This window comes from Vigna unguiculata, chromosome 9 (genome assembly GCF_037176805.1).
Source record: "Vigna unguiculata cultivar grain cowpea cultivar isolate G323 ecotype 2 chromosome 9, ASM3717680v1, whole genome shotgun sequence".
Classification (NCBI taxonomy): domain Eukaryota; kingdom Viridiplantae; phylum Streptophyta; class Magnoliopsida; order Fabales; family Fabaceae; genus Vigna; species Vigna unguiculata.
This window is the reverse complement of record NC_140800.1, coordinates 17,779,333-17,794,225: the sequence shown is the minus strand read 5'-3', so window position 1 is coordinate 17,794,225 and position 14,893 is coordinate 17,779,333. Positions and strand designations below refer to the sequence as shown.

At 42.4% G+C, this 14,893-nt stretch overlaps 1 long non-coding RNA gene across 1 annotated transcript; it reads left to right on the top strand.

Annotated features, from left to right (window-relative positions):
- Positions 1–9,377: 9,377 nt before the first annotated feature.
- LOC146883649 (uncharacterized) lies at positions 9,378–14,031 on the top strand. Its single transcript, XR_014984479.1, has 2 exons — positions 9,378–11,987; positions 13,764–14,031. It is a non-coding gene; the product is annotated as an uncharacterized LOC146883649 (long non-coding RNA).
- The last annotated feature ends 862 nt before the right edge of the window (positions 14,032–14,893 follow it).

Genomic DNA, 14,893 nt, shown 5'->3' with positions numbered 1-14,893 from the left:
ATTTCCAAATCACCCAACCATGACCTCATAGTCCTTCATGAGTCATATGCATGAACTAGGTCTTGGGACTTCCCTGTGCTCCCACGAAACTGACTCATTCGTAGTCCAACCCTATGAGCCTATCTCGTTCATAGTCCTGCCCTACAGACTCATCGCCTGTAGTATAAACATCCAAGTCTCACACTTGGACCCTGGCACGCACGCAATCACCATACTATGGACTCCTCGCCCAATAGTAGTCGACGGAAACATCACAGTTCCTTGCCCATCGTGCGCCCGACACATTCAATCACCATACTAAGGACTCCTCGCCCATTAGTAGCCGACGGGAACTCAACCAGTTCAATGCCCATCATGTGTCCAACCACCGAGCACATCCCAAACCCCTAAAGGACTTAATCCTTCAAGCCCACACACCACACACATGCATATACATACCTACCTTGGTATAAACATCCAAACCCACTCACAAGCACATGAAAACACAATAATTCACATAAACTCGCTTAGGCTAGGGACCTCTCGCCCAAGCTAAGCCCACTGCTTCGCTTAGGCTAGTTCGCCTCGCCTGGGCGAGCTCTAAACAACCACAATTTCACGTTATCTCGCTTAGGCGAGATTCCCTCGCCTGGACGAGTTGTACCATCGCTCAAAGCAACACTCTCCCCTCGCCTAGACGAGGAACCACTTAACCATGTCATTTCACATCGCGACCTCGCTCAGGCGAATGTCTCTCACCTGAGCGAGACAGAGTCACTCAAAACACCAATACTTCTCCCCTGGGCGAGATATCGCGCTTAAAAGCACTCAAGTTTCCTCGCGACCGCGCTTAGGCGAGCTGTTCCTCGCCTGAGCGAGACTGAGTCGCTCAACATCAAACCAAGGTCGCCCGGCAAGCAGCGCGACCCAAACCAGACGTGAGGTTCTGCAACTCGCGCCTAGACGAGATGGACTCGCTTGGGCGAGACTTGCAGAGTCCCCTCACTGTCATGCACGCATTTTACCCAAAACAAAGTTACTTCATACCAAAAATTGTACCACAAACCAGTCAATCGATACCAACGTGATTATAATGGTAATTGCCATTCAGAATCATCCATTCCAACCTACTATACCACCAATTGCGAATATAAGACTAAAAGTATCCAAACCCTCATCCCACAACCTATTCTGCATACATACACAAACATCCAAATTCCATATACTTCCATTTTACAAACACGGCAAATAGAATGCAAAAATTGACACCATTCAGAATTCAATCAAGAAGCTATAATCCAGAATCATAACGCAAATATCAACTACTACACCACACATAGAGACAGCTCCCCTAACCTGGAGTTAGTGATAAAAAATTTGAGAAGATGAAATCCTTGATTCGCGCTCTCCCTCTTGGTCTAGCCCTTGTACACTCACAACCCCACTCTCACTCTCAATTTCGTGCTCCTCTCAAAAACCCTATTATCAGCACTGCTAAAACCCCTCTTTTTCCTTAAAATGGCCTTTTATAGGTGTCTTAATTAAGGGTCTAAAAGGGTAAAACGAAAATGGTCTTAATTATATTTTTAATTTCTTATTCAATGTTAACTAAGGTATTTCAGCCCTTTGACTACTCTTGATTTCTACCTTTGCTCTTTCAACTCCACTCTAAGCTAGAATTAGCAAAAATAAAGCCTTCTTTATGCCCAACCAGGTTTGAACCTATGACCTTCCACTCATAAGGCCAAAGCACAACTACTATGCCAAATCACCTTTGATGATATACATAAATCAACATAAGTTTACAATACCAATCACATCATCATACATATCTTTAAAATCAATAATAAAACAACAACACATAATTGGCATACATAGGACTTGAACCCAAGTCCTCTAACACAACCAAAGTACTCTCAACCATTTGAGCTAGTACTTTTCCACATCACATTAACAACAATTAATGCCATAAAGGCGTCCTCTACCCGCATTTATTAATTAATTAATTAATTTTCCCGGGTCTTACAGTTCCCCCATCTTTAAAAGTTTTCGTCCTCGAAAATAGAACTTACCAGCGAAGAGCTGAGGATAAGACTTCCTCATGAGGTCCTCCATCTCCTAAGTCATCTCTTGGGTTGTCTCGTCCCAGAGAACCTTCATTGTCTTCAACTCCTTACCTCTCAGTTGCTTGACCTGAGTATCCAATATGCGCATCGGTCCAACCGGCATAGTCAGATCTTCGCGTACTTGTAACTCATCTGACTCCAAAACATGATATGGACTTGCAATGTATTTCCTCAACTGTGAGACGTGAAACACATGCAAGTTGGATAGGTGAGGTGGTAAAGCGATTTCATACGCCGCTACTCCTATTCTCCGTATAATCTGATAAGGCCCTATAAACCTCGGAGTCAACTTCCGTGATTTAAGAACCCTTCCGATACCTGTGGTTGGCGTCACCCGAAGAAATACATGGTCTCCTTCATCAAACTCCAGTGGTTCTCTCCTCTTATCTGCATAGGACTTTTGCCTACTTTGCGCTGCTCTCATCCGGTCTTGGATCAACTTGACCTAACTAGTCGTTTGTTGCAGAAATTCAGGACCAAGCACAAAGGCTTCACCATCCTGATACCAGCACAATGAGGTTCTACACCTCCTTCCATACAATGCTTCATAGGGCGCCATACCAATACTAGAATGGTAATTATTATTGTAGGTGAACTCCACCAAAGGCAGCACATCATTCCAATTTCCCATGTGATCCAACACACAAGACCTCAATAAGTCCTCTAGAGATTAGATGGTCCGCTCAGACTGCCCATCCGTCTGAGGATGATACGCTGAACTCATCCTCAGTTGTGTACCCAAGGCCGCCTGCAATGATTTCCAAAACCGTGATGTGAATCTAGGGTCCCAATCTGACACTATACTTTCGGGTACCCCATGCAATCTCACCACCACTCGCACATACAACTCTGCTAACTTGTCCATCGACCACTTCTGATTCATAGGCAGGAAGTGTGCACACTTTGTCAGTCGGTCTACTATCACCCAAACTGAGTAATGACCCTTTGTTGACCTCGGAAGATGTGTCACAAAATCCATAGAGATACTATCCCACTTCCACTGAGGTACGTCTAGTGGTTGCAGTGTACCTCCCGGCCTTTGGTGTTCAATTTTGGCCTTTTGGCATACCAAACACTGAGCAACAAAGTCTGCTACGTCTGCCTTCATACCATTCCACCAAAAGGATTCCTTCAAATCCTTATACATCTTAGTCATACCGGGATGTATGCTACGACGGCTTTGGTGACCCTCCTTCAGTATCTGCCTCCTGAAATGAGGCCCTCCTAGTACACACACTCTACCTTTAAACCGTAGAATGTCGTCCTCTCCCATCTGGTAGTCCTTCCCTTTTTCAGTACCTAACCACCCCACAAACTGTTGCAATTCCAAGTCATGTCCTTGAGCCACACGAATTTCATTCAAAAATTCATTGGTAACTCTTAGCAAGCTACACTGTATCAAGCCTGACCCAAACTGCATTCCCAGATTCATGTCTCGGAGTTTCTCAATCAACTCCAACTCCTTTATCATCATGCAAGATACATGTATCTTCTTCTGACTCAACGCATCGGCTACAACATTTGTCTTGCCCGGATGGTAGAGCAATTCAAAGTCATAGTCTTTCAAATACTCCATCCACCTGCGTTGCCTCATATTCAGCTCTTTTTGGTCAAACAAGTACTTCAAGCTTTTGTGGTCGCTGAACACTCGGAATTGAGAGCCGTATAAATAATGTCTCCAAGACTTAAGAGCAAACACTATGGCAGCTAGCTCCAAGTCATGAGTCGGGTAATTCTTCTCATGCACCTTTAGTTGATGAGAAGCATATGCCATTACTCTCTTTTCTTGCATCAGTACACACCCCAAACCTTGATATGATGCATCACAGTACACCTCAAACACCTTCTCAGTATCTGGAATCACTAGCACTGGAGCAGTAGTCAAACATTTATTCATTTCCTCAAAGCACTCTTCACACTGCTCGGTCCAAGAGAACGACTAATCTTTTCTTGTCAGCTGTGTCAATGGGTTCACCTTCTTTGAGAACCCCTCCACAAATCGCCGGTAGTAACCTGCCAAGCCCAAGAAACTTCACACCTCTGTCACTGTCTTAGGCCTTTCCCAGTTAAGCACTATTTCAATCTTTGCCGGGTCTACTGCAATACCCTTAGCTGAGATGGCATGTCCAAGAAACTGCACCTCCTCTAGCCAAAATTCACACTTGGACAGCTTCCCATACAGCTGGTGATCTCGGAGTATCTTCAACACTACCCTCAAGTGGTCGGCATGTTCCTCCCGTGTCCTCGAGTAGATAAGAATGTCATCAATAAAGACACCAACAAACTTATCCAACCAAGGTCGGAAAATTCTATTCATGTAATCCATGAATACAGCTGGCGCATTCGTCACCCCAAATGGCATCACCACATATTCATAGTGACCGTATCGTGACCTGAATGCTGTCTTTTGCACATCCTCCGGTCGCACTAGAATCTGGTGGTATCCCAACCTCAAGTCGATTTTAGAGAACAATCCTGCTCCTTTCAACTGATCTAGCAAATCATCGATTCTTGGCAACGGATATTTGTTTCTAATAGTCAGCTTATTCAGCTGCCTATAATCCACACATAGCCGCGAGCTCCCATCCTTCTTCTTTACCAACAAAATTGGAGCTCCCCAAGGTGAAGCGCTCGGCCGAATAAATTGCTTCTCCAATAGCTCCTCAATTTGCTTTTCCAATAGCTCCTCAATTTGCTTTTTGAGTTCCGCAAGCTCAGCCAGTGCCATTCTGTACGGAGCCATAGACATTGGACGTGCACCAGGAATGAGGTCAATGGTGAAGTCAATGTCTCGACTCGGCGGCAACCCTGGCACTTCATCTGGAAACACATATGATATTCATTAGCCACCTGTATAACCTGAATCACTTCCGCTGCACTTTTCTTCTCTGGCTTGGCCATCACCATAAAACACACAGCCTCATCTTGTAATGCTTTCTCCGCTTCTCGAGATGATATAAATCCCAACCCTTCATGCTCTGGGAATACCAAACTGTGCCGTCCACAATCAATTATGATGTGATTGATAGACAACCAGTCCATTCCCAATATCACATCCAGTCCCTCCAAAGGCAAGCACACTAAGTTCACCTTGTATCTTTGACCTGCCACCACCATTGAACACCCAACACAAACTGAACTGGTAGTTACCTGGCCCGAGGAAGGAGTTGAAACAAGCAACTCGCACCCAAAGTCACGCGTCACCAGACTCAATCGTCCCACACAAGCATTAGAGATAAAGGAATGGGTTGCGCCAGAATCAAATAAAACCAATACATCATGCCCCATAAGTAGACAAGGTTGCATTATCAAGTTACCTGACTGAGTCGCCTCAGTAAATGTCATGGCAAAAACTCTCCCTACGGCTCGTGCCCGTTCTGTTGGCGAGGCTACTACTGGTTTCTTCGCACCGGGACTCTTTTTCTCAGGGCAGTTGTTAGCAAAATGGCTCGGTTTGTCGCAGATGAAACACTTGCGACGATCACTGGATCCCCCTACCCCACCGGTCAGCTGTGGGCAGTTTCTCTTCAAATGAGGTCCGCCATAATGATAGCAAGTGGGACCCCCAGACGTCGATGGCCGGCTGTACGACTTCTTCATTTGTCGCGCCTCTACGACATTCTTATGATGTCTGCTCGCTACTAGGCCATGGTCTTTCTCCAAATGTTCGGCATTCTTGGCCTGTTCCACCAAGACAGGAAATCTCCTTTCTCGTAAAGGAGTCACTACCTTCTTCAGCTCATGTTTGAGTCCTCGCTCAAACTTCAAACATTTCCACTCTTCTGTCATATTTTGAGAGGAAAATCTCGCCAGATACTCAAACCTATTCACGTACTCCTGCACAGTCATATCCCCCTGCTGCAGTGCGAGGAACGCTGCCTCCCTGTCCTGTCTGGCGGTGTTAGGGAAATATTTATCCAGGAACTGCGTCCTGAAGCTAGTCCACTCCACTTGTTTATCTCGGGTCTGCATATGCTACTGCATACCCGCCCACCAATACTCAGCATCACCATTCAGGAGGTAGGTGGCAAAAAGTAGTTTCTGCTCATCTGCACAGCTCATCACCGCGAATATCTTCTCACACTTGCGAAGCCAGGCCTCCGCTTCATCAGGAGATGCTTTGCCAGTGAACTCAGTTGGCTTATGGCGTAGAAAGTCCTCCACAGTTGGCACCCTAACTGGTGCAATTGCCGCCCTAGGCTGTGCCGCTACCGGTGTCTACATTGCATCCACCATCCGATGAATGGCCTTCGCGATGTCATCCGCACCACTATTCCTCCACCTCCTATTTGCAGCCATAGCCTGGATACGCCACATTACAACTGTTAAAATCAGCTCACTTAGTTAAACAATACCACTAACATCTTTCTTACATACTATCAAATCACACACACAATCAAACGATAAGCTCACTTCCCAAAAGCCCCAAAATATTTTTAAAATATTTTCAAAACATTTGCTCTGATACCAATTGTAACATCCCTAAGGAATATTACTAATTTTTAATAAATAAAATTCCAATCAAAATAAATACCGCATTGATTATAACTATTTCCCAAAAACGCGGGAAATTTAAAACTTTAAAATAATTGTCATAAACCAGGAGTCCATACATATAAAACTGAAATAAAATCCAATGGCTCCCGAAAATGATTACATAATTATCTCAAAAACCAAAATAATAATACATGTACAAAAATCCCCAAGCTAGCCCACGCTCCGAGTCTAAGCGTCTCCTGCCTCACCTGTCAAATCATCTGCTCCCGGATAACAATATATCCGATCATCGCCACACACACACAGATAGGGTGAGCTATGCACAATAAAACATAAACAGATATATCTGAAATTAATATGCTTCCCCACCCAAATCATATAAGTACAAAACCTATAATTTCCAAATCACCCAACCATGACCTCATAGTCCTTCATGAGTCATATGCATGAACTAGGTCTTGGGACTTCCCTGTGTTCCGACGAAACTGACTCATTCGTGGTCCAACCCTATGAGCCTATCCCGTTCATAGTCCTGCCCTACAGACTCATCGCCTGTAGTATAAACATCCAAGTCTCACACTTGGACCCTGGCACGCACGCAATCACCATACTATGGACTCCTCGCCCAATAGTAGCCGACGAAAACATCACAGTTCCTTGCCCATCGTGTGCCCGACACATTCAATCACCATACTAAGGACTCCTCACCCATTAGTAGCCGACGGGAACTCAACCAGTTCAATGCCCATCATGTGTCCAACCACCGAGCACATCCCAAACCCCTAAAGGACTTAATCCTTCAAGCCCACACACCACACACATGCATATACATACCTACCTTGGTATAAACATCCAAACCCACTCACAAGCACATGAAAACACAATAATTCACATAAACTCGCTTAGGCTAGGGACCTCTCGCCCAAGCTAAGCCCACTGCTTCGCTTAGGCTAGTTCGCCTCGCCTGGGCGAGCTCTAAACAACCACAATTTCACGTTATCTCGCTTAGGCGAGATTCCCTCGCCTGGGCGAGTTGTACCATCGCTCAAAGCAACACCCTCCCCTCGCCTAGACGAGGAACCACTTAACCATGTCATTTCACATCGCGACCTCGCTCAGGCGAGACATAGTCGCTCAAAACACCAATACTTCTCGCCTGGGCGAGATATCGCGCTCAAAAGCACTCAAGTTTCCTCGCAACCTCGCTTAGGCGAGCTATTCCTCGCCTGAGCGAGACTGAGTCGCTCAACATCAAACCAAGGTCGCCTGGGCGAGCAGCGCGACCCAAACCAGACGTGAGGTTCTGCAACTCTCGCCTAGACGAGATGGACTCGCTTGGGCGAGACTAGCAGAGTCCCCTCACTGTCACACACGCATTTTACCCAAAACAAAGTTACTTCATACCAAAAATTGTACCACAAACCAGTCAATCGATACCAACGTGATTATAATGGTAATTGCCATTCAGAATCATCCATTCCAACCCACTATACCACCAATTGCGAATATAAGACTAAAAGTATCCAAACCCTCATCCCACAACCTATTCCGCATACATACACAATCATCCAAATTCCATATACCTCCATTTTACAAACACGGCAAATAGAATGCAAAAATTGACACCATTCAGCCCCACTCTCACTCTCAATTTCGTGCTCCTCTCAAAAACCCTATTATCAGCACTGCCAAAACCCTTCTTTTCCCTTAAAATGGCCTTTTATTGGTGTCTTAATTAAGGGTCTAAAAGGGTAAAACGAAAATGGTCTTAATTATATTTTTAATTTCTTATTCAATGTTAGCTAAGGTATTTCAGCCCTTTGACTACTCCTCCCTGTAATTAGCAAAAATAAAGCCTTCTTTATACCCAACCAACCCAGGTTTGAACCCATGACCTTCCACTCATAAGGCCAAAGCACAACCACTATGCCAAATCACCTTTGATGATATACATAAATCAACATAAGTTTACAATACCAATCACATCATCATACATATATTTAAAATCAATAATAAAACAACAACACGTAATTGGCATACATAGGACTCAAACCCAAGTCCTCTCACACAACCAAAATACTCTTAACCATTTGAGCTAGTACTTTTTCACATCACATTAACAATAATTAATGCCATAAAGACGTCCTCTACCCGCATTTATTAATTAATTAATTATTTAATTAATTTTTCCGGGTCTTACATAATCAATCAGTTGAATCATTTTTCGATCGATTGATTTCAATTAAGTCAAGTGAAATCAACAGATTGTATGGGAAAATCAACCTGTTGAATTCACTTAAGACCAAATTATATAAGTTGTCTTTCAAAGAGTTGAGGTACGATTTTGAGTTTTTGAGCGCAAAGAAAAAAGTCATTCATCTCTGGGAATTTATTTTAACTTTAATTTTATTTTTATTTTCTATTTCTATACATATACATTTATTTATTTATTTATTCTGTTTCATCTTGTTTTATTTTTTATTTTATTGTTTTTATTTTATTTTATATATTCATTTTATTTTATTTATTTTATTTAAATTTTCATCTTATCTTATTTTATTTTCCTTTTATTATTTCTGTTTTGCTTTTTTTTTAAATGATATTAAAAAAATTAGATGAAGTAAAAAGGTGAAAATTGAAAGTTAACGTAAGTCAGTCCTCTGGAACAGTTCCCCCTCCAGGCAAGAAAACGTTCAAATCTTCATATCCCAACTCTGGGTCTTAGCATAAAAATAGAAATATTAGATATCTGTGTGTATTATTGTGACGGCCATGGCAATCGTAGTAGCATAGGTATAGGGTGGCTGAAAGTAGAGCCATTGAAAATGAGAACTTCCTAGCAAAAGGGGGGGACCTCGAAGAGAGTTTCATTACACTTTGAAAAATAGAATGGGGAGAGGCAACAAGGGATAAAAAAGGTAACAAGCCGCTAGAATAAGGAAAAAAAAAGACTTGAGACCATTAACCAGCCAAGGAGCTCCGAGAGGTGCGGCACCTCTAATACTTGAGTGAACATGATGCAGGTGTGTTAGGTATGATATGTTTCATTTCCAATCTTGAAAGCCATGAACGAATATGACATTATTATGTTTGCTGCATTTTATCTGTGGAAGCCGTGATTCAAATATAATGCAAGATTCTGGTAATCTCCATTCTTTTCGTTGTCACCGTATTCATTCATCACCATACTCATTCATTTGTGCTCACCAAACTTCTCACACACTTCAAGGGACATCAAAACATGTTGCATTCTCATGCATAACCACCGAGACAATCGAGAGCAAAACTCACGCACATAAACACTCTTTCACAACAAAGATTCACTCACTTCCACCAACACGCAACTCGCGCACAAGCCAAAATCCATCTCGGCTTTTATCTTCAATCACATATTCATACCTTCATCCAAGACCAATCTTTCTTCCTCATTCTTCCATCACTTTCAACCTGCAAACAGTACATACTCCCAACTGTCATCTTTTTCGTTCATTTTCATCACTCACCTGCATACAACCAAAAAAAGAATAGAAAACAGAAAGACAATAGGAAGAACAATTAGGATTTGGTCGCGACAGCCAGAGGTTTGGAGTTCCATGGTGCTCGCGGACCCAGTCTCGGTGGCTGGCTTGGTGGCAGGGAGTCGCAGGACCTACGACATTTCTCTCATGCGGAAGAAGAGAATTAGGGTTTGGAGACGAATGTGCGTCGGCATGGACGCCGACGATGGTTGGAATCGTTGACGTAGTCCTCGGCAGGCAGGGCCACGCAACCGTGAGCGGGATCGGCGCCGTCGTGCGGTCACGCGAGCAAGAAGACGTCGTTGGAGGAAAGGAAGAAAGAGATGTGTCTCCGGTGAGTGGTGGTTGGCGTCGTCGTGAGCGTCCCTGGCCCGCCGGAATGGGTGCGGCGTTGATGATGGTTATGGCTGGTATTGGGTTCGTGCGTGAGAGGGAAATAGGGAACCTTCGTGGTCTCCCTTTTGAGAAGAAAGGGGTTAGGGCTGCAACACCCTTTTTTCATGTTATTGGATCAGCCTACTTCTGCTCGCTGCACCACCATCTTTATTCTTCGCACCTCTCCATTACCACAAGCACCCTGTTTTTACCTCATCCACCTCCATATGCCATGTTATGTTTCTTCCTTTCTTTTCTTCGTGCACCCCCACTTCTTATCCCTGCACCCCTTCTTTGTATTTCAGTTGAGCTTGTTCCCATATACTCTTTGCACCCCTAAGTTTACTAACTCCAACACTCACTTGTGTTTTACTCCTATTTTGGGCTTGTTCTATAATTTACTCAACGTACCACCACCTTTAATAAACACACCTCATTTACTTCATGTATCTCTCACTAATTACTCATGCACTCTCTTATTTTATTTTCCACTTTTATCCTTCTTAAATAATTTCATCCTTTTATTTATCTTTTTATTTTATTTTTTTATTTTTAAAAAAAAATATTTGAAAATTATAAAAAATTGCAAAAAATAGAAAAATCAAAAAATAAAAATGTTCTCTTTCACTTTATTGTGTCTATCCGATCGTTCGTATCGTGTGACACTTATTTTCTAAAAAATTACCAAAAATAGTTTTCTTTCTCTTTTAGTGTCTGTCCGACCGCTCGCGTCGTGTGACACTTATTTTCAAGTACTTCAAAAATTCCAAAATATATAAAATATTCAAAATATAAAAATATCAACATTTTCAAACAAATATCTTTTTAAGAAATATGTGATCCTTGATTCTCCAATGTGAGATACGTAGGAGCAAGGTCGTCTTGTGATGAAGGATTATCTTTTTTCCTTTTAGAGTTATGAATATGGTGAAGTTGTTTAAGATTTTTGAAAATTCCCACTGGACATTAAAATAGCATGCTATATGTAAGACCCGTGAAAATTAAATAAATAATTAATTAATAAATGCGGGTAGGAAGAACATTTATGGTATTTAATTCTGGTTTGTATGATGTGGAAAAGTATTAGCTCAAATGGTTGAGAGTACTTTATCGTGTGAGAGGACTTGGGTTCAAGTCCTATGTATGCTATTTATGTATTAACTAATTATTATTGTCTTAATAATATGTGTAATTATGTTGTGTAATAATATAATATGTGAATTATATTAGTTAGTAAGAAACATGAATTAGCTTGGTGGTTTAGCATGGATTTGGCATTGGCATGGTTATGGGTTCAAACCTTGGAGAATCCAAATTAAACTTTAATTTTTGCTATTTTTGGTTTTGAATTGAATATGAAAGGGTAGAGGAAAACCCTAGCAGCCAAGAGAACGAAAATTGAGTGTTTGTGAGGATTAAGAGTGTTGAGAAGAACCAAAGAGGGCCATTGGTGATCAAGGGAGAATTTTCAAAGTTCAGCAAAGGAGACCAGGTTAGGGGAGCTTTACGCGTTAAGTTTATGTTTAAACCTGATTGGCATGCTAAGTATGGTATGATTACATATGATTTATATTTTTTTTTTTAGAGTTTGTGATTCTGGGAAATTTCCAGAATTAGACTGGTTGGTGGTGAACTGCCACCAGACTATCTTTTCCTTGCTAGGCCATTTAGGGTTCTTGTAGAGGAACCACTTGCCAAGTATAACGTAAAATAGACAAATTGACCCAGGTTGACCAATCCTTGCTCAGAGTTGACTAGTTAACCAGTCTGACTTTTTGGACTGTCCATTGAGAAGCGGACATGTGGCAGCGCTTTCTCTTCCCAGAATTAGGGTTTCCTCGTGAATCCCTCCATGATTAGGGTTTCCTCATGGTGGCGAGCTGCCGTAATGGGTTTGCAATGACACAGAATGTACTTCCGACGAGGCTCATGGCGAACTCGTGGTGGCTTCCATGGCGAACTCGCGGTGGCTTCCATGGCTTCGATGGTGGCACTACCGTGAAAGTGTTGAGCTTGGTGCAGCGGGGGTGGTTCGATGTGTGAAGACGAACTGCGGTTCTGGCATGGTGTAAGGCAGATCACACGGGAGGATGTGGAGGTGTTGGTACAGGTGCTGCCGGAGATATTGAACTGTCCGACGAGCTCGAGTGGTGCGTCAATGGACGTTCTAGCAGCGTGACCAAATGGAGAAGACAATGCGTGATGGAGACAGACGAGTGCAGTGGTGGTTCCGGCAACGCGACTGCGGAGACGGTGGGGCTTCGTGTGGTGGACGGGTTGATGGTCCGAGGAGTTTCGAGGTGCACGCAGTGGTGGTGGTAGCGTGATGGAGGGTGACGGCATGACGTAGAAGACGGTGGCGCGAGGGGTTGTCGGAGGTTGGCGCCAGAGATGTTGTGCGAGCAGGTGGTGGCTGGCGCGGAGGAGGATGGCCGACGGAGGTTTGGTGACGGCCGGAGTCGGGGGTGGCGGCTGCGGCTGCGGCTTGGAGTGGGTTGATGTGGAAGAGAGAGAAAGAGAGATTAGGGTTAGGGTTTGTGTTGGGAAGGAGACAATGATGTGGCAAACATTGATTGGTGATTTGAGTTAGTGGAGGATTGATGATGTGGCAATCTGTCATTGGTTAACTTAGTAAGTGGAGGATTGCCACGTGGCGAAATCTGGTGGATTAGAGTTTAAGTGACATTAGGGGTGCAGCTTAGTAAAAAGGAGGAGTGCGGAACAGAAATGAATTTCTATTACAAAAGGGGGTGTAAACCTGAAAACAGGGGGTGCAACTAGCTCTAGAAATGTTTTATTTTAAAAATAGATATTCCAATTTGAAAAAGGGGGTGTAAACGTGAGAACTGGGGGTGCATTTAGTACCTGAACTATTTCTCTCTAAAATTCCTATTTTGGGACTTAATTTATGAATTAAAATATTCATTATTTACACTCTTAAGGACCCAAATTAGATTATTGTTGCAATAGTAAACTCAATAATATCCAATAATATAGTATACAACTAAATACAATTTTTAAGCACGAAAATAATATTAAATTCCCAAAATTTCAGTTTTGAATGTGAGCGAAGGTTCCACTCATCATACCTTCCAAGCGGTTTGGAAGTGGACAGCGCTTGGCGGTACGTGTCCCCCGCCAGGCGATTTTACTGCAGCAGTACTGGTGTGATTGTGTGATATATATAACTATGCAATATTTATATTTATATATGTGTAATTTGTTAGTTCACCCTATCTGCTTGTGTTTGGCGATGATCGTGTAGCAGTACACGGGAGCAGATGTTATTGCAGGTGGATCTGGTGAGGCCTAGAGACGGAGCGGGGCTAGTTTTGGGAGAAGATTTTACCTAAACTTTTATGAAGTTTTTATGCTTTCAAATAAATTGTAATTATGAATATTCTAGACTTTTAGATAATTACAATCTTATTTATACTTATGAATTTTGGTTTACTGTGAAAGTAACAAAAGTTTTTAATTTTCCCGCGTTTTGGGAATATCAGTTATAATAAATGAATTTTTTATTATTTACTTCATTTTTTATTATTTACTTCATTTTTTATTATTTAATATCCGGACGGGATGTTACACTATCTAGATGTGAAGGTTCATTTCTCAAGCTCATGAAAGGAAGAAGAGAGTTTGATTCAAGCTTAAACACATACGGCAATAACAACACTTAAGAGCAAAAAGAAAGAAGAAACAATAAAAATGGAAAGCATAGAAGATGAAGAATGGAAGAAGCATGCCACTCATAGGGGGATCTAAGCCAACCAAACCCTGGAGATGAGTGATGGTGCCGCCACTTGCAAGCAAGATAAGGCAAAGGTGAGTTCACTTCTAGGAAGGAGAGCTCACGAAAATTGGTGGTTGAATGCACAAAGTTTATAACAAAATGATCAACCATTTTACATGTCTAGGAGCACCCCTTATATAGAAGAGTTTAGGGGCCTCTAAACAAATAAAAGATACCTAAAGATGTATCTACAAAAACCTAACCATAGCTTCTAGAAACTAGGTCAAATAAGGTTACAAAAATGAGAGACAAAAGAGAAACTATGGTGTGTGCAAGGCTAATTTCGTTCTAGCACAAAAGGAGACAAATAATATGTCTCATATGTCTCCAAAAAGTGGCCAAAGTGTGCTAAAAATAAAGGAGACCAAAGGTACATAGGTACACTTGCTTCATGCCTTTTACTTTATGCTTTATGCCTTTGCTTTACTCTCTCCTCCACATCATTTATGCTCCCCAATCACCATGTGTCACCTAGCATTGCTTTCTTACTCCTAATTAACCTACAAAGCAAATAAACATAGATTAGCATGTTGGCTTAAGTCAAGTCAACTATAGTCAACAAGTCAAACCTAGTCAAAGGTCACCAAGTCAACTAAAGTTGA